The sequence below is a fragment of the Solea solea genome, chromosome 12 (assembly GCF_958295425.1).
Source record: "Solea solea chromosome 12, fSolSol10.1, whole genome shotgun sequence".
Taxonomy (NCBI): Eukaryota; Metazoa; Chordata; class Actinopteri; order Pleuronectiformes; family Soleidae; genus Solea; species Solea solea.
Window position 1 is genome coordinate 22162531 of NC_081145.1, and position 27513 is coordinate 22190043.

Consider the following 27513-nt stretch of genomic DNA (forward strand, 5'->3'; position numbering starts at 1 on the left):
TTAAATATTCATGGCTGTGTGGTGTTCTTAAAATAAGGCTCATTAGCAACTTCCAGCCTCTTTTCAAGTTCCGCCTTTCTCTTGTCACTTTCGCAAGAGCAACACAAACATGTTATTTATCTCTCGCTATTGGCTCGGCTCAAAGTGGGTTAGAATGTTAACGCTGAACAATGCCTTCACTCTAAAGTCGGGCCAACTCTCGTACTGTTAGATTGGAACTCCTCTTTAAGTACCGTAAGGTTATTGACAAGAAATGTTGATGCCGTGATAACAGAATCGATTTCTCTAAATTGTGGTAGCAAAGGAGGTTATAGCAAAATGACTTATGTTTGTATTACACGTGTTTAACAGACCTAGGACTCACTGGGAGACAACGTGACCTGGGAACCTAATTTATAAAGCTTGACAACGGTTCACTCACCGTCCACTTTTTCTTTGGCTTTCGTCCCAGTATGAGACGTTGGTTTTTATCTTTTTTTATAGTTTTATTGTATGTTTATTTGTGTTGTTTTTATACTTTCTACAGTATTTTATTGTTTTATTGTCTGTTCTTAGGTCTATTAGGGCTTGTGTTTTGGTATTTAATTTGATTTATTTATCTCTGATGTTCTGTTGTTGTTTTTAAAGTGCTTTATGAATAAAGTTAGATTGGATTGGAAGGTCCTATTATCCATTATCCATGGATCCAGATTATTGTGCCTCAGCTGAGATCAGTGAGTGAATTTTCAATAAATACTAATACATAATTTAATTTAATTCCAGTGTTTCATTAACACGCTATAGAAATTTGAAAGTATTCATTATTACTACTGTTGTTGTTGACGTCATTGTGCAGAACAGTCTGTCATTCATGATCAGTTTAATTGCCACAACTGAAGCCGTTTAGATTCAATCAAATGTGGAGGGTATAAAAAAAGCAAAGTAATCACAGTGCATGATGATGTGAAATGGCCTGTTTGGCACTGCTAGAGGATGAGGCAAATGGAAGAGAAGCCTCGGAGGGAGAGAATTCTTTCAGAGACCAGTAAAAACCTGCTGGCCAGTGAATGGTGAATGGGTTGTGTTTTCCGACTTCCACGCTTTGTCCTGCTGGATCTCTCTGGACCCAGCGTGTGAGAGAAACGCACACTGAAAACAGGCTTCTGGGTTTTCTAATTCATGTATTAATTCTAATTTTACTGACAAACCCAACATACAATGTCTTACCCCTCTAACCATTCACTAGGCAACAGTGGAGACCCACTTATGCGATGGCCACTCACTCCTTCCCCCCGAACCCACTGTGTACAGAGGAGTGGAACTTTTTTTTGCGCACATCCACTTCAGCAACAAGATTCTCAAAATTATGAAATTCCTCTTCCTCTGTCTTCTCTCTGTGTTTGTCGTGACTTTGAATATTAACAATGAATCTTAATCTGGGCTGTTATTCCTGCCTATTTATGAGCAACCATGGCCGTTACCTGAGACTCGCAAAAGCTTCACTGAATTACGAGTTGATTGTGATTTATAACGGGAAACTAGCGTTGGAGATGCATCTGCATGTTTTTATAAATCAGAATATTTATGTTCGTGAACACTGTTTTGTACCTAGGTCAAAATTGGATCTAATGCCACATTGCTCTGAAATTGGGTCCCTGATAATTTAACCAATTAAAACAATAACCTGTTATATAAATATATTTCCCCAAAGCTCTATGGTTAACATGGGACAGACCCAGGAGGTGCTGTGAGTTGTTAGTCACACAAAGCCCTGTGTGTCAACCACACTTCAAATAAAACCTCAACTATCCCCTTCAAGCTACAGATAACTAATGACAAAAATCATATGATTAAAGGTTATAATCATAAGATTATACATTATGAATCTATAAAAAAGAATTGTTGGCAGGAAATGCCTTAATGTCCAGCCTTCTGCTAATTATGGAAATCTCTCTTCATTATGTCCCTGATGCAAATAGATCAGCACCATGGACAGTGACTGTGTGTAACGTGATCTGAGAGTCTAACGTAACATGTAATAATAATAATAAATATAATATAATAGATTTGCTGAGTGGAAAATCCAAGAGATTAGTATTATTAAAACTATATTTTAGCTAGTGTGTTTTTCTTTAATAACATTTTAAGCTTTACAATGCAAATTTAGACCGCTTTATCGAATATTAAAGTCTATTATTAAACAGTGTATCTATAGAGGCAAGTGGATAATGACTATTCATTACTGTGTGAATGCTTTACTAATCCATCTGTTGCTGTCTGTGCAAACTGTAGGCATTCACTTTCTTTCATTATTGGCAGTTTCAGAATTTCACACACACACACACACACACACACACCCACACTCACAGGCTCCTCAGTCATTTTTTCAGCAGGAAGTTTCACCTCACTTACAGGCTTGATCCACCCATAGGCAACCTATTAACATCCACTTTATCAGGGTTTTCATATTTTATGATCTAGTTCATCAAACTTTAATGCAGTCCTGGTTCTACACGTTTGTGTTTTTAGTGCAAAGTCATGTCTGAAATAAAGGTTTTCATAAGTCACTTGCTGTAAAAATTCACCACAGCTGCAAGAGGAAAGAATAGACTCATTCTTTTAGCAACCAGGTTATTTGTGACACACTCCCCCAATAGTTATACAAGGACATCATTAGTGGAGTGAAATTATTTTTCCAAGCCAAAAACCTGCTGAAAGCAGACGATGGGCCAAATGCCAGTGGTTTCCTTCTGTGCGGGTATGGCATTCAGGCTGCTGTGCCCCACTAAAGTATGTTTAGGGTAATGTGCTGCCCTCATATTGGCTGAATCCTATCGAGCCTTTGGGGTGTGTGATTAGGCTGCATGTGGTCAGACCTGATATGCAGGGACCAGAGCCTGGCACCGGTAGATGAGTGTAAAGAGGAGGCTGGAAAGCAAGAAGGTGACGGAATACAGAGGTTCTCAAAAAGCCAAAATGGTGCACAGAGCCGGTCATTTTAATTTACACTCGAGTCAGTGTGGACAGCCTTACTATAGTTGAATGAAGCCTATTCTGTGGCCACTGGTGTAGAGGAGCAATCTTTACAGAGTGTGGATACCTGAGAGTGTGGATACCTGCATTTAAGCCTTCATTAGCTTGGACAGATAAGTGCTAATGAGGAATAGAGAGGGAGCGAGGCAGACACACAGCACAAATTTGAATCTGGGCTGCTACAGGATGTTTCAGGCTCAAATATTTAAATATTTCAAATTTGTAATTTGGGATAGGTCTTGCAAGGCTCAACTGAGTTTAATTATGTGAAGAACTGTATGTGTTTTATTTCATATCTATTTGGTGGTCGTGGGCTGCACAGGTTTGTGACGGGATAGCTCTAAATGTAGTAAAGTAAATCTAGTAAAAGGGACCCTGAGGCTGCAAGCCAAATCTGTAGATGACTTCTCTTTGTTTTTGTCACACATTCACGTTGCCTACTAGCATCAACCAAGATAGTTTGGTTTTAGTATTCAAACTTTAAAAACTATTAAATCTAATGAAGACCGAGAGGAGATAGGAAGAAGACCGGTCAGTCACAGACATAGTAAAAAAATCTATTGCATGTGCTCAGGCTGGGAGAATTGACTGTTCAGTTGTTAGTTTTTCGAGGGGAGAGAAATATGTGTAACTGACTGCAAAGGCCAAACGAGTCAGTGGTGTCCTCGAGGCTCAAAATTTAACATGCACAATAGAAAGTCAGTGCCATGAGAAGCTGAATCATTGTTAATATACAGTATGTAGTATTCTGTGTTTGACCATGAAACTTATGAGCAGTGTGGAACATCCAGAGGTGGCGTGTTGGCGTTTTTGGGCTCATCTCAGCTACATGATGAATTTCATTTTATTTTATGTCAGACTTCAGACTCTTGTGTAGGCAATTATTTATGCTGGAGTAGCAATATTTCCACCAAAGGGATGTGTATGTGCAGCTCCCTAGCCAATCAGAGTGCACTCTTTCTCTCTCGTTGACCCTCAACTGACCTTTGATTGGTCAAAGTCTCCCCCCCATGGGCTGGAGCTAAACACGTACACGTTAGCAATGAAACATTATATTCATGAGATGACATGAAACTGTAAAAATGTGTTAGCTGGAAATGCTTTCATGTGCTGCCATCCTCTCCGTACGTGGCAACTATGGACATCTCTGTTAATGATGTCCATGATGCCAAAAAGATAATTCACAGTGACCAGAGAGAAAAGGGTCAGCACCATGGACAGTTCCTGCATTTGTGTGAATATACTACGAGTGTGTTTGTCTCAGGCTGGTTGTTCAGATGAGGGTTCACATCAGGAGTAGGACCTCAACACGTACTGTATCGCGTGACCCGCTAGGAACATTAGGCATGTGCGTGATCTCCTTTCTGTTGTTGTTGACGTTTACTTTGTTTCAGAAAATATACTGCTAATACAGAAACAACAATGATGAAATGTGACAGTGGGGATTTATTCCGTGAGTCTGACAAACAAGGTGGAACTGAGACGAAAAGTAAAAGTTAATGGAGCTTTTTTTTTTGTCACAGCTCATAGAAGAACCAATCAGGACGTCACTGCAGGTAACAGTCACTGGTCACTGTAATCCTGTGTGTTGTAGGCATCATATCCTTATTTCATATATTTGCAATACTATTAAGTTCATGATTTTTGATGTTTTGAGTAGTTATTCTTTGCATTATTAGTAGTCATTTGCTAATTGGTGTTAATAACACTTCATGATGTATGTTTACTGATAGTTACTGTATATGATATTAGGCAGTGACAGGTGATCTACTGAAAGAGGTGCCTGCGCCTTTAAGGGACTTGTTGACTATCTGCCACAGATTAGTTTACCTGAGTTTAGCGATGCTGTTGGACACGAGAGGTTAGGAGTGTCACGGGTTTCTGACCGTGTCAGGTCATGTACAAGATTGTCAGTTGGAAGAGTAATATTAGACGGAAAAGACGTAGTGTTCTATTTAAACATTTCAGTTTGCAGTAAGATAATCCGGATGGATTTATTTGTTGTGTTTTTCAGTTCAAATAAATCTATTAATAATCTAATTTATACATTTTTGGATGGGAAACACACGTCAGCCATAGACTTTCAAACCTTCACCAGGAAAATGTGGACAGCAGGCGTGTCCGGAGCAGAATTCATGCAGTTTTAAACATAGTGTGGATGTAGCCTGTGTTTCATTACCTGTACTGTGTTTAAGGTGTTTTTGGCCATTTTGTTTTTGATACATTTTCTTCCCAATTTCTCATTAGCTTTGATGAAAGTTGGCTCCTGTGAAGATATGACCCCCTAACACGGCAGTCTTTCTTTTAATTCCCTGCCATATTTCTCACTGTCACTCTGCAGCTTGTGCTATGTTTGTGATATCATCACAACATCCCCTCGTAGGCTTTGCCCATAAATATCATTTATGGGCCGTATACACAATGAGGCAGACAGGACGCACACACACGCACACAAAAGGAGTTCCCATAGGATGAAAAGAGAATAGCAGTTAAATGATCTGGCCTCCTCTAGGACAAGGCAGCGTTCAATCACTGATGACAGTCCAGCTCCGAGGACTACAGGCAAACATATTGTGTTATTGAGGGAATTAAGGTACAAAAACGCAGGGGCTTCGAAAACAAGGTTTACACTACGTCTGTGATGCCCTCTTTCTCCTACTGTCACCCATTAATTATCAATGTGGGCTCATAACATGGTTGATTACTGCCTCAAATTGTCTACGCAGCCTTGGCTCCACAGACATTTTCACAGGGAAATTATGAAGCCAATGAAAAGTGTGACAATCACGATGATTGATGGTGTTTGTTTTATCTGAGTCTGTTCATTTGCTCTGGGCACAGGCAGGGTCCTTGGAGAGGGCCATCAGTGTGATGGCTGTAGAGTACACATCCCATGACTCAAAGTTCCCCGAGCACCCATAGACACAGACTATATGAATTTTCCTTTTTGTAGAAGAAGTAAAAAAAGGCAACATAATGAAAAGTCATTAAACCTTGGAATAGAGGCCCGGAAACAGATGTTGTTTTGCCTCCATTTTGCGCAGTGAACCATTTAAACGTCACATTTAGCATTTACAGAAGCCAAAACATGCAGATTTCACCGACTCATTTTTCACATGCCGCCAGCGACTTTCTTTCCCCGGCCCGTGTCTTTTATGACTTCAGAGTTTCAAATTGAAGTTCTTTTAAAAAGGCCTGTTTAGTTGTTGTTGTTTTTTTTTTGATGTAGGGTTGTATGAGGTATGCCCAAAATTTGCTGTGCTCAACCCATGTGTCAAAAAAAACCCTGAACATGTAATTACCAGCAGGGGACACAGAAAGGCTCATAAAATCTGCACCAGCTTAAGTTTACGATTTCATAATTAGACATTAGCCATTTCCAACTGAAAACTTTACAAATTGCTCATTCTCCCACACTTAGGTCCATAGAGAAAATCAGCCTTTGAAGTTTAGGGTGCTCCAGGATGTGTTCATCTACTGCTGCCTTGTTTGGTAAATGTGTGTCACTAAGTTAAATGTAAAGGAATTATTTCACATTATAACACAATTGGGGACCACACGGTTGGTGTAGTGGTTGGCACTCTTGCCTTTGCAGCAAGAAGACCCGGGTTCGTCACCTGGTTGGAAGAAGGACCTTTCTGTTTGCATGTTCTCCACGTGTGTGCGTGGGTTTTCTCCGGGTTCTCCGGTTTCCTCCCATAGTCCAAAAGCATGCAATATGGGGATTAGGTAAATTGGACACTCTAAATTGACCGTCAGTGAGAGTGGGTGGCCATGTGTTGGACTGGCGAATTGTCCAGGGTGTACCCTGCCTATCCCCCTATGTCATCAGAGATTAGCATAGCTCTCTCCACGACCCTCATGTGGAGGATAAAGCGGTAAAATGTATGGATAGATCACAGATTTTGGAATTACTGATGGGGACAGCTGTGGCCCAACAACTCCCATTTACTGTTATGTAAAAATACATTTTCTGTATGGACACTGATGCGGGCAGTGACACATAATGTACTTCAGCTGACTTCACATCATATTTAGCAAAGCATACAACAAGCTGCCTTTCTCTTATCAGTGGTTTTAAGGACTCTTAAAGAACTTACCTAGGTTCACGCTCTTATGAGATGAACAGGATTTCTGCTCTGGCACGTCTTCCTGTGCCGGTCACCACCACCACCTCCCGAGTGTCGCCTCATGCCTCATTCCCCTCTGGTGGTCCGCGGTGTGCTGACTGGCGTGGCACTTCTCCTCATCCACATATCCACCTGTGAGGTGATTGAAACAAGAGTGAGCTCTTGTCAGGGCTGCGGCCACCATGTAATTGAATTCTACCTTGTTTCACAGGGTGCAACAAAGCATAGCCCTGGATAGAAGGGGAAATATACTCAGCACTCAGACACAAACCTGGGCCGCGACCACTGAACAACAAACAAAAGGCTCAGGGTATCTTCTTGGTATCATTTACGGACACAGTGATGCCACCAAATCAAAAAAGAAAAAATACCGGAGCCACTGCTTGTGTGATTACTTTGGGCCAGGAAAGAGGCTTTCTGGTTTTTGCTGTTGAACGAATGCAACTGTAACATTTGATCTAGAATAACACAGTCCAAGAAGGCGGACATAAAAATCACACGTACTAATGTGAAGAAATCTTTACTCTTGTTTACGTTTTTTTGCAGATTAGAAAGTGGTGGTTGTTGGCAGCCCTAGTAGAGTCTAGAATGGACCAGACTTGCTTTAGGAATTTTTATGTACTACTTGAAAGCCACCACAGTTTCTCATATACATTTGAATGATGAACATGAAAGAAAAGGTATTCACTTTGTTGCATTTTGCATCTTCACCCCTACGATCCTTCAAACTGGTCCTTTAACCCTTAGAACTCTTTTTTTCCATTACTATGTTAAGGATGTGCAATAATAGAGTGGCTTATATCCTTTTTTCAGCGCAACCAAGGCAATCTGTTGAAAAATGTCTTTCACCGCAGCAAAAAGTACTCAAAGTGTTTAAAATCGGATTGAATTTGTGAAAGTTGGAAACACTTCACAGTTCAAAGTTCACTGGCTCGTTTTTATGAAGAAATAATATCTATTTTGTGAGTATTGCAACTTTATATCACTACTAAAAATGCAATACAAAATGAATCATAACTTTGACTCAACAACACATTTTTTTTAAAGCCTGAATATGTGACCTATAAACACTCACCCGCAGTATGTCCATATAAGGAATTGTGGATTATTCCCACGGCAAATTACCATGGGTGCACCTGCGGCACAGATCCACATGAGTGGCATGAGCACTAAGGGTTAAATATATGAATTACCATTATTATCATTATAACCCGTGATCAGTTGTGCTGCATGAGATACATCCTAATTTGCAACCTTTGGTTTTGCATCGTTTCAAATTGTGATTATCGTTCGGCTTCTTCATTCGGTGTGTGCGTGTGTGCAGTTTTGAGATCTAAAAGGCGTGTAAGAAGACACAGCTGCAGTCTTTGGAGGGCAAATGGGATTACATAGTTGAAGCTGCTTCAAGGCATCGCAGGCATCACTCCACTGAGGCAGGCTCCACTGGGTGGTCTGCTTGCTGTCGGCTAATCTAAGGAGATGGATTCTCAGGGTTCAGTCCAGTACAGCTACTGTGGTAAATGGGTTTGACTCCCCGGGACATTGTTTCAATCTAAAGGTCATCGCAGTCTTAGCTCTAGCTGAGGGACCTCTCAACCCTGGCTGATTTGCACCTCAACCACCTTTTTGTATGGTGTACTTCAAAAGAAGACATTTTTCTCTGAGCATTTCTTTATTGATCACTGGGAAAGAAAACATATTACTGTCTTGATTTCAACACATATATAGCAATATAAATATGTTGTTGTTTGTTTCTTTTTTTTCTGTGTAGCATGGGCTTTTCCAGGATCCGTTGTTTTAGAAACTCATGAGTCTGAGGGCGATGGTGTGTGCTTTGCCAGATGCCAGAGCTTTTATCACGTACGGATTCAGGTCTGTAATTGGTTGTTCTGAGCATCTGAAATTCCTAAACCACACCCACACATTGGTCTGCTCATAGATGAACCGTTTCTATGGCTGGGCAATATGGCCAAAAATATTATCAAGTCAAGTCAGTCAGTAACTGAGTCAAAGTTAATGAAACCACTTAATAATAATAATAATAATAATAGATTTTATTTGTTTTGCACTTTACATTTGAAAAACAAACCTCAAAGTGCTACATTTTTAGGTTTTTAGTTCTTTTTTAAAAGCATCCTCCGTCTGTGGAGCTCTGAGGTGGTCAGGAAGGGCATTCCACAGACGGGGAGCGGCAGCTTCGAAAGCTCTGTCCCCCATGGTCTTGAGCCGTGTCCTGGGTGCGAGCAGACGGTGCTGTTGGCCTGACCGGGTCCTGGCTGACGAGTGTGGTGTGAGGAGGTCAGTGAGATAAGTGGGGGCATCACCGTGCAGACAGTGGTGGGTGTGCAGGAGGACCTTGTACTCAATGTGGGCGGAGATAGGGAGCCAGTGAAGTGAGTGAAGGATGGGGGTGATGTGCTCGTACTTTCGCATCCTCATCAGGACCCTGGCAGCGCTGTTCTGAACATACTGGAGCTTTTTAAGGCTCCTGCCAGGGATCCCGATGAGGAGTGCGTTACAGTAGTCCAACCTGGAGGAGACAAAGGCATGGACGAGTTTCTCTGCAGCTGGAAGGGAGAGCACTTAATTGTGCTCTTAAAATGAATATTCCAAGAGAAACTGTAAATCTGTTGTCACTTACCTTTAATGTATGTTGTACCAGAAGGTGAATTATCCGTTGGCATGACATGGAAACAAAAACAACTACAGCAAACGTGCGTTGTTTTCAAAGTGGAGTTCGCACAGTGTCTGAACTGTTACACTGCTATCGAAGAAAATGATGACACAATATATTTCGTTATTGAATCATAGGCCCAGTCCTAGATCGACTTTTCACACAATAGACGTTTAGGGATTTGAGGTTGGGCTTGGACAATAACATTTTAATTGCACTATACATACAAATGATTCAATTAAGTTTCTCATAGGTGCTTGTAATTGATCTGAAAAGGTGAGAAATACAGAGAAAGACTGGGAGAATAAGTAGGAATATTGAAGTTTTATGTTGCAAATATATTCAAAGCTGATTCATCAACAAAGCCTTTCAGCCGCAGACCCTTAGGTGCCCCAAAGGCAGTACATGCAGTATTATATTATGATGTATAATACATTCTTCTTTTATTATTATTATTTCACCTCCCTTTCAGGCCTTGTCTTACAGAGGTGCTTGTCAAATTATAACTGTAATGCCTTTGATATTTCTGTTAGTGCTTGGGTCATATTTCAAAGGTCCAATTTAGAAGAGGACATTTCCATAACTTTTTAATGATTAGAAAAGCAAGTTTTAGAGTTTATTTTACTCAGAAACGTTGACACGTGTGCCAACCTGCTGATTGGTGACATAATACAACTGCTTTTTGTAACACTGGAGTTTCATATCACCTGTGAGTTGACAGAGGGGCTCATCAGGCCACAGATAAAGGCTTTCGGCGGCCACTTACCTGCTCTAATTTACAGTATCTGAGGGGTTTCTTGTGCTGCATATATTTTGGTCTTTGAGCAGCCAAGCATTAAATTGCTTTCCATTGGGAACAGCTCGAATGCCGGGGTCGCCAAAGCTGTGGCTGGTTTCCAATGAGATGATTTGGCAGCAAAGCCAACACTGTAATTAGGGTCACTCAGGAGCCGTTGCAGGGCAAGACGGGTCATCGCTGTTGCACTGTGTGTTAGCGTGTCACAAATAAGCTGGAGAATGATAACGCATGACTTTTTGACTTTTTATAGCTCTAAAGGACGGTGAAGCATCTGTAAAAAAACATATCGTTGCAGCTCATTCTCCTAAAATAAAAAATATATGGTCCCACACAACATAACGATTTCTCCATTAAGTTTTGTAAATATTCATTCACTCGTTGTCTAATGCTTTATTTTAGTTTAGTTTCCAATTAACCTGGATTCAAACTGGTGACCTTTTTGCTGTGAGGCAACCGTGCTAGCCACTACAACCGCCGTGTGGCTCTTGTCTAACAAATATGATTAACACTGTATCCTGCGGCTTCTAAAAAAAAGACAGATATCAGTTTCTATACCAATTTTAATCTAAATTAGTCTTTGTCTGACACATCTGTTTGTGTGGGTGTTTTCAGTTTCTCTCGTGTAATGATTTTCTTTACTGTCGACCCACGAGTTGACATTTAATGAAGTTAAACATCGTCATGTGACCGAATCTCAGGGGACAGAAAAATAATAAAAACGGCACATTAAGTGAGTCAGAAACACCTGATGTTGCTGTTTTAGATCAGAACATCTGGTTAAGTCATGAAAGGGAGTCATTGCACAAGATGATGTGCAAATGCAATTCCTCAACTGTTTGTACTGCAAAGGATGTGACAATAGCACTTTGGCTGAGACGGCGAGAGTGAGAAGAAGAGATGATGAAATTGGGGTGGAGGGGCACGCAGCAGGTGCAGTGGCCAGGGCACAGATTTCAGAAGGGAGACAGGCAGTGGAAGAGAAAGACTCCTCAACAACCTCTCAACAAACTCTTTTTTTTTCTTACTAAGAAGCATCTGTTGGCACCGCGAGGAGCGAGCAGAAGCAGCGAGAGTGAACTGTGAGATTGCAAAAATAAAAATAAACGCTCTCAGATAGATGGCTTTATTTATTTATTTATTTATTTATTTATTTATGAAATATTCTGGCATTTTTTTGTGCGCCGCACAGAACATAATCAGACATTTAACAGCGTCTATCCAACACATCAATAACACTTGTTACAAATAACAACACATTACACAAATAGACACATACAAGTGCTCTAGATATTGTGGAGTGCATTCTCACACACACAGTGGTTCCGTGAATTGTTTCACAGTTTGTTCAGCAGTGAAATACTATCTGCAGCACCAGTTTTGCTGTAGTTCTTCGGCAATCTTGGACCAACCACTGGGCTGTAGCCACTGGATTATTGTTGCCTCTGTTAGGGAAGCTTATTTAGATTTAATTGTATTCCTTTTGGCAGTCCCTCGTAGCCCTATGACATCATGTGCGATTCATTCATGTAATACCAAATACAGAAGTTAAATGTAGAGAGGGATTCACACAGTTTGCTTCCCACCCAACCCTTGTGACCTGGTTTGCGCTGGAGAAAGGTCATGTGTGTTTTTTTTTTCCTCTCCATGAAGAACACAACGTGTGGCAGCATTAGAACACATCAGACAGATGTCCATAAACAGCACCATGACGGGCAAAACATTTGGTCTTGACCTTGTCCCAAACTGTGGTGTGCTACTTCGATGATGTCACGCACAACTTCTCTACCTCCTGTTTGAAAGTTCACCTCAAATACTTGAGAAGTACCTCGAGTCGCTATTGTGATATCCATCCATCCACCTTCTACCGCTTTATCCTCCAATTTGGTAGTACATCGTTGTCTATATTTAAGGGACAAGCCCTCACAAACTGTGAGGGCTTCGCTCCAGGGCGTTAAAAGCAAATAGTGAGGATTGCAGTGTGAGCACACAAAGACGAAGGAAGATATGGAAAGATAGTAGCAGGAAATGGAAGCACGGCTTTTGCCCTTTTGTATGACAAGTTGCCAGCTCTGTGTTGTGTTGCCAGACGCTGACTTCAGCAGCCGTTTGCTGTTCCGAGCTTTCAGTAAAGCTTTCTGCTGTACTGTGCGCCTCCATAAATGTAGTCCGTGGTGTTTGTGTGGATGCTGCACACAGCATGGGTCCATCTGCAAAAATGCGTCCAGCGGTGGAGAAAAGAAAAAAACACATGAAAGCTCTTCGCAGCTCAAAATGTTGTGTGGGGGGAAGTACGTAAACATGTCTGAAGAGGTCTGAAATTTGAAAAATGATAATGTTTAAATTAAATTTTTTGACAATCAACTCGTGAAGTTCAGCTATAGTAGGCTATAGTATACTTATTAGATCTAAGCATAACATAAATTATTATTTTTTTGGGACGTGGAGAGAACAAACAGGAGAGGAATTGCGTGTGGTTTGTGTTTGGAGCGATCTAATACCAAATGTTTACCAGATGCCAAATGTATGCAGGTATGAAGAAATGAATGACTGCTCCGGTTGAACAAACACTAGCACAGCTAGTAGCACCTGTGCAATCGTCAAACATACAACACATCCGTTCTTCTGCTCTGCAGTCGTTCTGCCGAGAGACTGAACGTTCGAGATGTTTACACATCCTCCTTTAATTGTGTTTATTAAAACGCGCTGAATGCCCAATTATTCATCCATTCCTTTTTAAGATGAGCCGATGTTGAGGAATGGGATTAACTGCACCTGTCTTTCCAAAACACATTTTAATAATACAGCCAACAAAAGCAGTATTACCACTTAGCCTATGTACATGGGATGTGTGGTCCTGGGTAGTAAGTGGAAGTAAGTGCTTACAAGAAGCATTAAACATATTCAAGTAGCATCGAGTGAGTGGGTATTTATTTTCGCTTTAGTTCTCACATATACAGTACACACCCACACACATATGTCCTCGTAATCTGTGGTGACAGTAATGTAGACTTTAATTATCTGAGAAAATAAACAAAAGACAATATGGTGCATCACTGGTGGGTTTAGAATGGTGGCGTTACTCCAGGCTCTCTGAACTAGTGACTCGTCGAGTGACTCTCAGCGACGGATATGGACCGTTTCAAAACGAGATGCTACATGAAACCTTTGCTGACAAAGCCGCGACCTTGTTGAATCACAAACAATAATCCGTTGAATTATGTATGCGGGTGACGGTTCTGTAGATGTACGGGTGGGTGGTGCTTCTGAAGGTGGTGGCCAGATCATGACACTCGGAGTGCTAGTCAAGCAAACGAGTTTGAGACATGACTGTGACATGTTCCCTGGGATGTTTTTTTTTTTACTTTCTACATATAAAGAATGATTCCATCACCTCTGCTGTGCTGCAGATGTGAGAAACGCTATTTATCTCCTCCATATTCAATGAGGAGACACCCAAGGAAGCAGATGGTATATTAGCAGTAATAAACCAGAACTGACTTCAGTGGTCTGCGAGTATGGGATGGAACCATGATGAAGGCCCCCATTGTTTTACACCCTACATTGTTAGGGGGGTCGAAAGGTGTCTGATGAGCGTGGAGGGTGTGTTCGCGGACAGATCACATCTATAAGTCTGGACAGGTTCTCATTGCCCCCAGTGAAGCATCATATATTGATGTGGAGAGTACAAAAATGACTGTAAGCTCTGACCCCTTTGTTCGCAGTGCCAGCATGAAAGTTGCTGAGCGAGGGCTTCACATTGAGCTACGTTTTATTGTTATGCTCAGCAGAAGTGAATCCAGCAAGAACCCACACTCTTGCAAGACACTGTATCACCTTTGGCTCCATGTGCCGTCTCTTTAAGACCATCCTGACGAAAAGGCTTCATTAAGATTTCTGTGAAGCTCTGGGAAACCACTGGATGATTTGGACAAACATACAAATTGCTGTAATTTATGACTCCGCCTAAAAAGAAGCATCCAGCTGTATTTAACAAGCACATGTAGATGAAAATATTATCACAGCCAGCTCTTGAAAACTACATCTGGCAACATTCGTTTATTCCCTAAGGCTACTTCCGCAGTCTATATTTTTCTTTCCAATGCTTAGCTCACAGCTGGAGGTTTTGTCGCTCTCTGATGTCTGAGGATGTTTCGAGTTCGCCATTCTCTCTTTGGAGAGCGACCAAGGAGTGATGGCAGCTCTCTGAAAGCCTGTATCCTCCCGTGGTCAATGGCCAGTGTTGCTAATTAAGGAGAGTGAATAGATATATTAAATCTCTGCGATGCGATAGGTGGAGCTTTGACCCCTGCTGAGTCGCAGGACACCTTGGAATTCCAGCAAATGGAAGCATGTTTTAAGAGAAGTCACAGAGCAAAGGGTGGGTCAATCTCAACTGGGTGCATTAATGAAACCCGACTCTAATAAAGGACTAATAAAACAGGGTGTGCATGGATACAGTAACCATGCAGTACGGCATATCCTACCATGGATTGATATGGAGCAAGAAATAAGATGACTAAGACTGTTGCTGGTGATGTAGTTCAGCACGGCGTACTCCAGGATTGCAGGCTTTACTCTCTACACTCATTTGCAGATAGCTGCCATTGTTAAAGGAGACCATAACAAGTTAAAAGAACCTCCCCTGAGATGGCCTGCAAGGTAGAGGGAGGCCTGATGGGATTGAAAACACTGGATCACCACACCGAGTTCATTGAGAAGAATGAATGAAGAAATTTAAAGTGATGGCGGTTCTGGCGATCTTCAAGGCAATGAGGCATTATTGATTTCGGAGCCGAAAACGCATTCTTAATGTGTCCAGGGATCTGGGCTTTCTTTCTTTGTCTCATTCTTATGCTCACTCAATATCAGATACAGTTAAATCCACGACAAATGACTTGAGCCGAGAAGGCCTGATATGCAGCAAAAAACCCAGTGTGGCCTGCGTGCCGGTGTAGCTGTAAGAACCGTGATCAGTCATCTCAATGGAAAGCAAAAGTGTGTCTCAACCATCTGTTCTCTTCTGACATGATGCAGTGAATCAGCACTTTTTGGAAGGAGTGTATCCAGAAACCTTTTTATCTGTGAGGACAGAGACAGAGTGTTGCTGAGAACATGTTTATCTGTGTTGATATTTAAAGGGAAGGAATGATGCATTCTCTTATTGCTCCTGGGCCAATTTACACACACATTCTATGAGGCAGACAAGCTGTCCAAAGCTGTTTTTAAAGATTATTTACAACATGATGGTTCACTGGCATATGGCTACCAACTGCATAGATATTAGAGTTAAGCATCGCTATTTGCAAGAGCTTAGAGTTCCAATGAATACCTAATGGGAATTAATGCATCTCTGGTTCTGACATTGTTTTATTTGCCACAGCGTGCATATCTTTAGGTTTGTGAGTATTCCTGGATGTTCTTGAAGGCCATGTGAGACTAACGTTGCAGGTTATTAGCGCTTTTCATTTCTGGGTTTGACAGTCAGGATGAAAGATTTGCAGGTGAGGTCGGGAGCAGTGCAGTGCAGATCCTATCAAAGCCGAACAGCCAGTAGGTAGAGTGATTCGGGAACGATTGCAGAGATAGCAGATAAACCCGGAATTTCTGGAGATGTGGAATGCAGGCCCATATTTATCACACAAAGTACAAATAGTCAGAAGGCAGCAATTAAGCGGTGTGTGTTGCCTAATGCCCTCTTTGTAAAGGGCCACAGAATAAAAGATTATGGTTAAAGTCAATGTCTGGTCAAAGCATCCATTGGTCACAGTGGTGGGTGGAGCCTCTCTAATGGGGATGGGCAAACATGTCAAAAAAAATGGTGCATCATTCTTTTTTTTTTGAGAGATAGCGATTGTTAAGCAGTTTTTAGAAATGACTGGAATCTAGGGATGAAGTTGCGTATTTCAACCGACTGCATACCTTTTGCAAAGAAACATGGCAGACTCCATAGAAGAGACTCGCTCCTGTGTAATGTAAAGGGCTCATCCTAAGGCAATGGAGATCAATTACAGTTGATAGATTCCCCCCTGAATTCTAAGCTCTGGACCTTTTAAAGCGACATAATGTAGGATTTCAACCAAATAATGTCTCCAAGATTATTTTGCAACAGTGAATGATCAGGTCTGTATGTAACTTCTGGTTAGTTTTGTTTCTAATATCTTGAAAAATCAAACAATGTCTTCCAATTTGTATAAAATGCTATGAAATTGGCTTCTGTACGTGGCCTGAAGACATGGTTGTTTGCACATTTGAAGTCCCGCCTCAGAGTTCACTGGTATTGTTGGCGGGTCAGCAAATGCATGTTAACGCAACTTTTACGACAGTTGCAACAAACAATACCGTCTACCAACTGTGGGGGGAACCTGAGAGCAAACCCTGCATGAGACAGTACCTAAATAGTTAACAAAAGGGGAATCTTTAGGCAATGGTCAGGGAAGTATTTGATTTCAGGTGATGTGTCCTTCTGAAAGGTGCATCAAAGAGTACATGGACAGACTGAAGGGGTTTTTGGATCTATGATCTCCTGTGATGTAACGTCAGGAGAAGACCACGTCCCTCATGTTGAGGCTTTGGCAACCTCTTCAAGCCACACTCATTTTGTTATCGAGGCACCATCGCTGTGCTCTACATGTTTCAATCTGAGGACGGATCATTTAGACATTTTCAGCAGTACAGTACGTTTGGGAAGAAATCGCTTCTCATGTTTATTTTTTTTATTTTTTTGGAAGGTGGGAAAATTAGTTCCCTTTGCACAGCTCTGTATCCAAGAATCGCTTGGCAAAGAGAAGATTAAGTGCACACATTAATCCAGGAGTCAGAGCAATCTTGTAATCCACTCAGTATGCTAATTCCCTGTTCTTTCTACAGCAAAGGGGTTTACACGCCATTAAATGGCACTGAGCAGTTGACAAAGGATAGCCAGTATTCAACCCCCCACCTCTTTCTCTCTCTCTGTCTCTCTGTATTTTGTACTTGGACAGGTTGTTGCACACCCACACAACACCCGTCAAAAGAAATAGTGTGATTCTAATGCAGTTATTTATTTTGCTGTATTAGGGCAGAAACAGCATCATTTTTTTTGTTCAGTCCCAAGCCGATCTGACATGGAATTGGCTCTGAAATGAACTTCTGATCTTGATTCTGAAGGGAGTTCCTTGAAAATCTTTTTTCCCAGCGTACCAAAGCCTTCCTGTTACATTTGCTCATATCTGACAGTGGTACAAGTAAATAATGAAAGAGAGTTGAGTGCTATTGTCTCCATGGCAATTTCCGTCGTACACAACTCTCCCCTCTCCCTCTTTGCCCGTACACAGGAGGATCACACCCAGGGAAAGGCGCTGTTTTCCGTACAGTTCTGCCTGTACAGTCCCCCAAGTGGCCTTGGCAGCCTCAACGTGATGGATGTTGTATCAGATCGGGTTTCTTGCTCCACTGATAAAGCAGCCATGTCAAAACACATGCACTAGCAATGTAAGCAGATAAAGATTGTTGGAGATAATTAAAAGATTTGCACTTTTTGTCATTTGTGGATCCAACTGTCAAGGAACAGGCCTGTGATAGATGACTCAAACAAGTGATTTCGGCGTGAAGCCTGACTGCAAATGTAGCTGGTAATGACCGGAGTGTGTTTTTTAGATGCAGCTAATGAGCACGACCATTAGACATAAATGACATTTTAAAAACCTAGGGAGTAAGGAAATGAAGAAGTACTCCACATAGACTGCCTTTTGGCAGGAAATATGATAAGAGCATCTGTAAGGTTTGGCTCTCAATGTGCATGAAAGGACTCTGTTCAATTGGCACTCATCCTCTCTGTGTTTGACGGATAATCCCTTTAGGGATTTATATTTTAAAATTTCCAGTGATCCCATTTTCAAGGAAATTGTCTCTGGTAAGAAGATTCTGTATTTCTCTGTCGGACATGTTGACACTTACCTTACTAGTTTTTTAAATTACCTATAATAACTAAATACCCAGAATCAGCAGGTCTGTGCTGCACACAGTTGCGATGCAACTGGATGAATTTGTCACACATGTAAATCCCATGTGTTGAACCCTAACCGGACACAGATGAAACCCTGAAAGTGCTTAGAGAGCGTCTACCTCCACCACAATATAAAATGCCCTATTCTGTAAAGAAAGAGTAAAAACAACAAAAGTGACAATACATTGGATTCTTGGTCTTAAATGGAAATAACTGAATTGTCTACATCTACTCTTTTGTTGTTGTTGAGTTTGATAAACAGTGCTGGATTTTTATAAAGCAGGAAATAAACACAATTTGAATTAACATGGATATGCTTACTTCTTTGACAACAAAGGTGTTGGCCAGATTCATTTACTGCTACTTATGCAAATGTTATAAATGTATATATAGTGAATCTCCATATGCAAAAAAGAAAAAAATACTTTATGACAATATTACTGCCAGTACAGGGACACTGAGTATATTACATTTCAATTGTCCTCAAAAATGACAGAACAATAGGAAATATAAAGATATGAAAATACTGGCTCGCTTCAGACATTTAGTCTCTTTTCTCAGAGTGAGTAGGTGTTTGTGGTTTTCTCTCTTTCTCTCTCTGGTTCCATCGAAACCTTAGTTAAAGGATGTTTTCCAGCGCTCACCGCATTGTTTGCTGTGTGATGACCTTCAGGTATTCTCTTGGTGTCCCTGATGGTTTGCTGAGGTCATCGCATTCCAATTTTGTCAGTGTGGGGGAGGGGGGGGGTATTAAAGTGCAGATGTGATGTAAAGGTAAGGCTGTATGTGGGCGGTTGTCTCTCAGGTTGAGAGTTTCCCTGGAAGCTATGATCAGTCAGTAGAAAAATTGTGCTGCCATGTCTAGAAGAACCTGACAAACAATTGGCAGTGAACAACCCTCACTGCAGGAGAGAAGTATTTATTGCACTGAAATATGGTGAATTCTCCCCTAGTGGATTTGCAACAGGGTAGACAAAGCAGGCAATTGCCTTAGGCCTGAGCTGAGAGTGGGCCGATTATGGTAATGAATAGCTCCTACAATAATGTGAGGACGCTCTTAACTTTCATGATTGACTATGTACAGGAGACTGTAACACTACAGATGAGCTAATATAACATTCAGTATATCAACGTACAGGCTGAATTTCTGCCCCACCGTTACGTGGCGCCTCCTACTGTTTTTCAAGCAGACCATTTCAGTTGAGGGAGCTGTACCATGTACCATCGTTCTCTACCTCTTTGGTTGGAATGCGTCCTATTCCCTGCGCCCAGACCTGTACCGCCACCTGATGGTGAAGTGGGATACTACAGGACCCTGACCCGCAAGTATACAGAGTCCGCGATTATGTGACGCGATATGTGACTCACACTTCGGTGCGTGCAGCATGTGTGCAGAAATATACCTGGGCCTTTAGGTTTTTGAAATGGTTGGTTATGGCGAGGTGGTAAATGCATCAGCACAAATGTGTTGCAAAGGAGGTAAAATCCCCTTTTAGATATTGGTCAAAAAAAGTACCAAGTTATCCCTGGAAACCGCAGTACCACAAGCTTGCTGTGGGTCTTTACCAAAACCCCTTAACAAGGACACTAGCAGTACAGAACCGCAGCAAAAACCATCGCCTGGTCAGCCTCTTTTACTTTTTGCAAACCATGGTCATTCAAAGTTCTGCAGAATTCAAATGTAACACAATTATGAGGTTTATGAATTTCTTCATTTTTGCCAAATCATAATGATATGCACATCTGTGGACATGCATATAAGGGTATGGTTCAGAAATCATCGTTTTATTTCAGGAATCACGTGCTCATTTGTGTCTGAGGTTTCCAGAAATGTACAGTGGTGACACGTGATGATCATTATTATTCCAATAAACACGGCCGCTTTACTGCATTCCCTTTCAAAACACTCGTCTTCAAAAACACAAAAGAGCACCTAGCAAAAAGAGGTCAACTCCACGCATCTTTTGATCCCTCCATTCTTCATCTGGGAGGCAAGTGGCATATAAGAGGATCTGTCTTTGTGAATGTTCTGAGCCCCCAAAATTACAAACAAACTGAAGGCATGGGATCGATAGAGTGTGTCTCACAGAATGATGAACTGGCACTTCAGAGGGGGGAAAATCAATGTCATGCTCCTTTTCTCTCCCTCACTCCTCTCTCTCTCTCTCTCTGTCTTTTTCTTTGGGTCCTAAACTCAGTCCTTATACTCTGCAGTGTTTAAGTGCATGTTCATGTGTGTTGCTCAAAGCAGAGTCTCTCACTGTGATTTAATGGTCCTTTGTTTCTTATTCCTTTTTAGCCTCAAAGACCTCTGCCACTTTGATGTGTGAGCACACCTACCAATAATGGCCCATAGGATACAGAGTGGAAGTAAGTGCCTCTGGTCAGATTTACAGTTTTAGTGTTCCTCCTCCCTCGGCTGCCCTTGTAAACCTCAGTTCATCTGATGTGGACTTATCGATCAGCACAGCGCAGCTTCTTTGAATCATAACAGTCAATGGGTTCCAATTGTCCGAGTCAAGAGACTTTTGAATCTTTTGACAAACCTTGTCGAAAATAAAAGAAATGTGTTTGTTCAAACTGGTCTCCCAGAAAAATGATTGTGTCATATTTTAGACTCGGAGCAGGAGAAAGACGAGTGAGACATTTTAGTATGACTATGTGAACAAGGCCACTTTCCAGGCCACCACCAGCTTTGTTGTTGTTTATGTTATCCTTATATATTAACACGCTGTCATTAACAACCTGGTGTAACGGACCTTTTTCACAGCAGATATTTTTTCTTATTGAAAAATAAGTTTATTTCGAGTTAGTGTAAGTGTAGATCACACTAAATACTTGACACTTTAACCTGTAGAAGCTGTAGAGCAAATTGAATGGTGGCCTTAAGACTTTTGCACAGAACTGTACAGTCTGTTAGTCTTGGTTTTCTTTGTGTGTGTGTGTGTGTGTGTGTGTGTGTGTGTGCTTGTTCAGGCTGTTTGCCGTGGTGTGTGTCTGAGTCATGCAGTCTGTCCTGGGCTGTACCTGCTGCTCTGATATGGGTTGCTGATCTCTTGTGTTGTGGGGGCGATCCTGCCCCTGTTAGTGTTAGGAGACATCACTGTCAACTGTGAAGGGAGATCTAATTCTGTCAGGCCTGTCTTTTGAAATTTACAACATGGAGATGAAGGCTGAGACCGGTTCCTATGTGTGGTGAAAGGATGTGGAGTGGGGGATTCTATCTATCTATCTATCTATCTATCTATCTATTATCTATCTATCTATCTATCTATCTATCTATCTATCTATCTATCTATCTATCTATCTATCCATGTTCCCTCTGTCTTGATTTTTTGTCTACGCCTGTCTCCACAGGTGCACTTTCAGGCGGGAAGCTGCTGTGTGCCAGTAGTTAAATATTCATAGTACGTACAGGGAGTTTGACGAGTTGCTCTGACACCTCCACACTCTCCACCCTCATTTTCATTTCCTCTCCGGCTCCAGTGAGTTACCTCTGCTGTTCAGCATCGCATTCTATATCCTCTGTACAGTCACAACGAAAGCTACAGTTTCGCCTGTTCAAACTTACTTTTTACTTAAAAAAAAGAAGCAATAATTTGAGCATTTATCGCACTTCCTTTGAAGGCTTCTGTGCTAAAAGTGTTGCTTTACGACATGCTTTTTTCTTCCCGTCCTGTCATCATGGAAACACTTTCAATCTGAATTGGAGGTTAATAGAAAATTTAATGTCGGGTGGTTTACAGGATTTTTTCTCAATGTGTCTTTCAAATATATTTTCTTATATCCCTGCTGGCCACAATTTCAGGTAATATTTTGATTGTAACTAGTTAACAATGCATAAAAGGCTATCATTTCCTAAAAGTGTACAATAAATACAATTGTCTGTCCAAGACTTTTGCATTGGTATGCACATGAACCAAACAAACGCAGCCACTGCATGTGTGGAAACCCTGTATCGGAGCTTTATGCCAACATTCTGCAGGTGAAAACGTACGTTGTGTGTAGCACTTTGAACATTTTCACTCACTTGACAGAAGAAAATAATACAGTGCGAACCCAGCTCCCCGTGGCATTTAAGCAGCCACCTACTAATTATCCAGACTGTGCCATGATGAGCGCCATGGGCCTTTTAACGGCAGCAGATATTTCTTTGTTGTTGAGAAGTCTGGGTTTAAACTCATGTTAAAAGCATTTGAGCCACATTATGAAGTAGTCAGCAAGTCACACTAGGATCATCAGACAGACAGTTAGTTAAAGTTATCTACAGTTTCTACCTATTCATTTAGTATTTTTTTCTTCACTTAGAATATTTTTGCTGCACAGTATGCATCTACATGCTGAAGCTCAGTGGATATAATGTTTATTTTTGTAGGGTTTGGCATTATTGAAGAAAAATACAGCCAATAAATATGTTCAGGCATCTAGTAATTGACTTAAAAATTGTTAAACTTTCCCCCTGTGGACTTTTGAAGAGTCTGAATGGGTGACTTTGACAAGAATTGCATGACCCATACATTGATATGCAGTAGTTGATTAATTATAGCAGCTTAGTTGTAGATACTATTCACATGTCAAAATGGAAAAGTTGCTATCTTGACAGCAGCCCTGTTTTAAGCCGAAGCCCCCCGTTCAGCTCCTTGCTTGCTGCATAATTCTCTGCATTATCTTGCAACATGATGAAGATGATGGCCTCAAGGGGGAAAAGTAAACAGAAAGAAAAAAGTTGCAAATCATCTTTTCATTATATTTATGTGCTGCCTCGCTCCTAAGACATCATCTTGAAGCCAAGGCCTCTAACTCCAAATTCTGCAGAAATATCAATATGGATTTAGGAGTCTCCCTGAAGCAAGGTCCTCAGCTAATTAAATCTGTAATCACTTTGAACTGTAAAAACACTAGCAGAGGAGGGGGGGGATGTGTTGGTATGTGGTGTTTCAAATGAGGGCCAGTGGAGTTTTATTTAACAAATGCAGCTAATTGGGTCAGAGCTCTTCATCCTCATAAGGTGCAGAGGTTTCCAGTTGGATTCCTCACAGTTCTTTGCTCTCATACATTTTTTCCTAGTGAGAGGATGGGAAAGGGTGGCTACAGCACAGACGGAGCTCAGCCACTGTTGTCAAGGCTACAGCAAACAGGTATTTTATGTTGTCTTTGGGGTTTGAAGTCAGGCCCACGGTGAGGAAAGTAATGGAATTCAGAGCCGCTTTGTGTCTAGCGTGAATTTAATAACGCACGGCGCTACAAAGATGCACAGGTCCATGAACGTCCACCGTATTTCATCTCAAGAGGATGGATCATTCAAGCAAGGTGCGGTGTGCTTCTCTGATGCCGAGTATGAATATGATACTACCACTGTGGGGTCAAACTCTCACAAGGTTCATTCTTTACATGCTCAATCAACTGTACAGTGAGTCTGTGCTACAATTTTTACTAAATTAGACAGTTCTGTATCCATTTATCACTTTGAGTGTTGTTTTATGAAATAGAAAATGCCTCTTTGGAACTGTTTCTTCCTAAATGTGAAATATATGTTTGGTTCTCTTTATTTATATATCACAATGCATTATTTTGAAAAGAAAGGAATTGACAGGTTATTGATAATTAAAATAGTGTCAGTCCTATAGTATTCTCTTTTTTTAGAATACTATACTCTTGTAATACGTGAAATATGTTGTAGCCTGTGCTGAGAATCCACACTCACATGGGGAGACACAGCCGGCACGAGGCATAAGCGTACTAAGCAGCTGCTTGGGGCCCCTTGATCACCAGGGGGCTGAAAAAAAAGACATTTTAACATGTTAAACTATTCACATATATTGTAATTTCTAAAAATTGTTTATCTTAAGTTATTTGGTTTTATTTTGTAGTTGAATATTGATCTATTCCAAGTTTTTAAAAAGCCCAAAGCCATATGAGTTTGCAGCCATCCTTCTTGCTGTGAGGCAACAAGGCGAACCACTGCAGTACCACACAGCCCTCAACCCTCTATTGTGTTATTCCCTCACTGTGCTTTCACTTACTACACATTAACAGCACTTACTGAACTAGATACTCAGAGTAGATTTATAGCAGTGTGCAGTTGCATGGACAAAAATGAAATAAATAATATACAGCATTATATATATATGTCACTGAGACAATTATCCTATGGGAGAATACCCATCACACTTACATGCACATGCTGTATAGATTCAATGGTGACATACACAGACAAAGACTTAAAAATTCACTTGGAAGCATAATGAACTAAAAGGGTTTGAATTTAAAGCCAAAGAGTAAAAAGCATTGCTGTGTATCTGCGGTTTCTCGGTGAGCTGAAGCGGAGGTCATGACCTTGCTCTGCCTCCATCCTCCTGTGTTACTCACATTTGTGGGTGTCCCCGGGGCTCTTTGTCTGGAGAGCCCGGGCTGAAGAGGCAGCGGGGCCAAGCACAGTATGGCGAGGTTAGCCCTGCCCTGGAGGAATCTTCCCAGTGACCTGATTTCTTTCACGTGCTCCCCCCTGTATTCCCTAGATCCTCCGCTCATATTCATATGATCCTGTCAGAGCCATTTTGTGATGGGGGGAAACTTCAACAATAGTAAAACTAGAGCAGGATTGTGAAGTCCAGTGTAGCCTTGCAGCACGGATTGCTCGTGAGTTTCATTGAATACTCTACTACTCTACTTTATGGATCATGACTCTCTGTCTTGAGCTCCTCATCGAATGAGCACAGACACACACATTTGTTTCATAAGTGACATATGACCCAAGGAAATCCCTCCCACTTCCCATGTCTGTTTTATTCCCTCCCTCTTTTTAGGTTTCTTTGCAGCGTAGGGAATTGTTGCTGCCAGTAGTAGCAACATTTATCACTGTGAACTGCCCTGTGATTAGTCAAAGCTACAGATGTAGTTGTCAGGCTGTAGACAGAGCTTTTTTTGAAGTGCAGAAATGTCCTTCTCTCTCAAAACTCTTGATTTTCATTATGCTGAAAGTGATTATGGACGCACTGATGAATAATGTCGCCAATAATCCCGTGCGCTGTACCTTTAGCTGTGAGTTGCTTAGTGGTTGTCCCAGCAGCAAGCTGTCAGGTGTCCCCACTGATTTGTCTTTTACTGTTTAATGTGGCAGATAATTGCATCCATTATTAGAAATAACGCCAAGCGTCTTCCTTAAGATCTAGTTACGACTCATCTCGTATATCCTCATCAAAGTAGCATATTTTCAACATCAGTGGGAAATCAGTTTGTCATATGCATCTCGCTCGAGAGTCAATATCAGTGATTCTTCCCCAAGTCACGTTCAGCCTCGTCTTTTCATTCCAGCATCTGGATTTAATTGGCGCTACACTGTAAAGCCACAGCTGCTCTGCCTGTTAGGACAGTAAATTACCCCAATTAGGAGTCAAACAAAGGAGGCTGTATGACACAGCAGCCCAATGCCATGCCTGGAGATGATAAGGCAATGGAATGAGGCTGTACCACAACACCTGCCCCATCATCTCTGTGATCAAAACACAGTTCCAGTCCAGCAGATATATGCAGCAGGGGGGGATTGATTGCATTGCATGGTTTAGTTTCTTAGTTTCTGGCATATAAATGAATTAGAAAAAGTGTCACGGTGTTAGAAATCAATTGAAGTTGTGTTTTGTAATTGCCAGGCAGATGATTAATTGGTGTTTGGATGATGAGTTGTGGATACATCCAGGTTTTCTGGCAGCCGTATCGATAGCACTGGTAATGAAGGCAGTAATGAGAGGAGGTTTAGGAGGATGTAGAATGGGCGGAACAATAGGAACAGCTGTGCCCGTCTGCACAGTTAGGGCATAATTGGGACCATATTTCATTTTCCTCTTTCAAAGCTGGTCATGCCATACTTGCTGTCTACACCTTTAGGAAGATTAGGAATATTTATTTGGTGCTGCGACACATTCCGCAGCCACAGCAACTCAGGTGGTCCAGCTTTTAGAAGAATGTCGGGTAGCTGCCTTTGTGATGACGGCCTCCATCTTGATCGGCACTCCCTCCACGTCCCTGCCTGGCCACACCATCCCTTTGTCTCCCCACTTGCTGTGAACACGCCATTAAGCCAGTCGGAGTTTGACAAGAAAAATGAAGTGTGCTATTTCCTGTGGCCTCGAGTGTCTTCCTGAATAATGAGCGCATCGTCTGGACCCCCCCTTGCCCCTCCCCACTCCCTGCCATTGTTTTTACCCTTCCCCTTGAAGTTCCCGTCTGCTGAGATACTGAAAGGGTCTTTAGGTTGATATTTGTCTCCAGGAAAAAAAACAATAAAGTGGTCATGGCAAGCCAAGTTCACACTAAGCAACTTTCAGAGTCGGAGGATTGATATGCATTGCACATTACACAGTGTGCTATGTTGTGAGGAGTCTTTGCAGTCGATTTATATTCACACTACACAAGTGACCAGCAAAGAGGGGTCACACATTATGCAATCTTTTACCATTAAGAGCCCTGACTATTTTGTCTCATCATTTAAACACGTGGACACAAAAGTACGTGACAAGAATGTGGTGTGTGTGGGGGGGGGAGAAGTCCTTGGTCAAGCTTGCGTTTTGACTGAGATTAGTACTTTTACTTAGTTAGTGGGGTCTGTGCCTTGCCCGACCCCAAAGGAGGACATCCAGCGGGGCCAATCACATTGGAGTGATGTTTTTCTGTCGCCCCATCAGCTGACTGTCATGGTTCTACCGTACCATACCATTACTCAAAAAAAATTACTCAAACCCAACTGAAAATGGAACAGTTGGGTTTGGTTATTTTGGTACTATTCCCAATGGAAAAGCACAATATGTGTACCATACCGTACCATTCCACTGCAATGCAAACACAGGCATTAGGTTCTGCTCACTGTTGATGACAAAAAACATTGTCGACCTGATTATCAAGGTGCAAATAGCATAGT

General features: G+C 41.5%; 1 protein-coding gene across 3 annotated transcripts in view; it reads left to right on the forward strand.

Moving 5' to 3' along the window:
- Window positions 1–27513, forward strand: part of mgat4c (mgat4 family member C) — a 104019-nt gene that overhangs the window by 23604 nt on the left and 52902 nt on the right. For 2 of the 3 annotated variants that reach the window (XM_058646060.1, XM_058646061.1), the window contains one exon: window positions 20899–20969. The exons of the other annotated variant lie outside the window; for it this stretch is intronic. The gene's annotated coding sequence lies outside the window, so the exon portion shown is untranslated. The remainder of the gene's footprint in view (window positions 1–20898; window positions 20970–27513) is intronic. 3 annotated transcript variants of the gene reach the window in all.